The sequence below is a fragment of the Notothenia coriiceps genome, unplaced genomic scaffold (assembly GCF_000735185.1).
Source record: "Notothenia coriiceps isolate Sejong01 unplaced genomic scaffold, NC01 NC01_scaffold00001128, whole genome shotgun sequence".
NCBI lineage: Eukaryota > Metazoa > Chordata > Actinopteri > Perciformes > Nototheniidae > Notothenia > Notothenia coriiceps.
In genome coordinates this window covers 19,363-19,615 of record NW_011333829.1, presented here as the reverse complement: position 1 = coordinate 19,615, position 253 = coordinate 19,363, and the positions used below count along the sequence as shown (strand labels likewise).

At 45.5% G+C, this 253-nt stretch overlaps 1 protein-coding gene across 6 annotated transcripts in view; it reads right to left on the bottom strand.

The window, feature by feature from the left end:
• LOC104959365 (midasin-like) overlaps positions 1-253 on the bottom strand; it is a 16,748-nt gene that overhangs the window by 13,797 nt on the left and 2,698 nt on the right. The window lies entirely within an intron of this gene.

Genomic DNA, 253 nt, shown 5'->3' with positions numbered 1-253 from the left:
CAATTGTTTTCTTCCTGGGTACAGTGACGTGCCCATACCCAAATGGATCCATTGGTCCAAATAGACCAATCCGTGGAGCCGTTACATTAAGTCTGTGGATTTGTCTAAATGGACCAATCCACACACACACACAGAGTTAGTGACCAATCCAATGCTTTTACTTAGAACACACACACACACACACACACACACACACACACACACACACACACACACACACACACACACACACACACACACACACACACACACA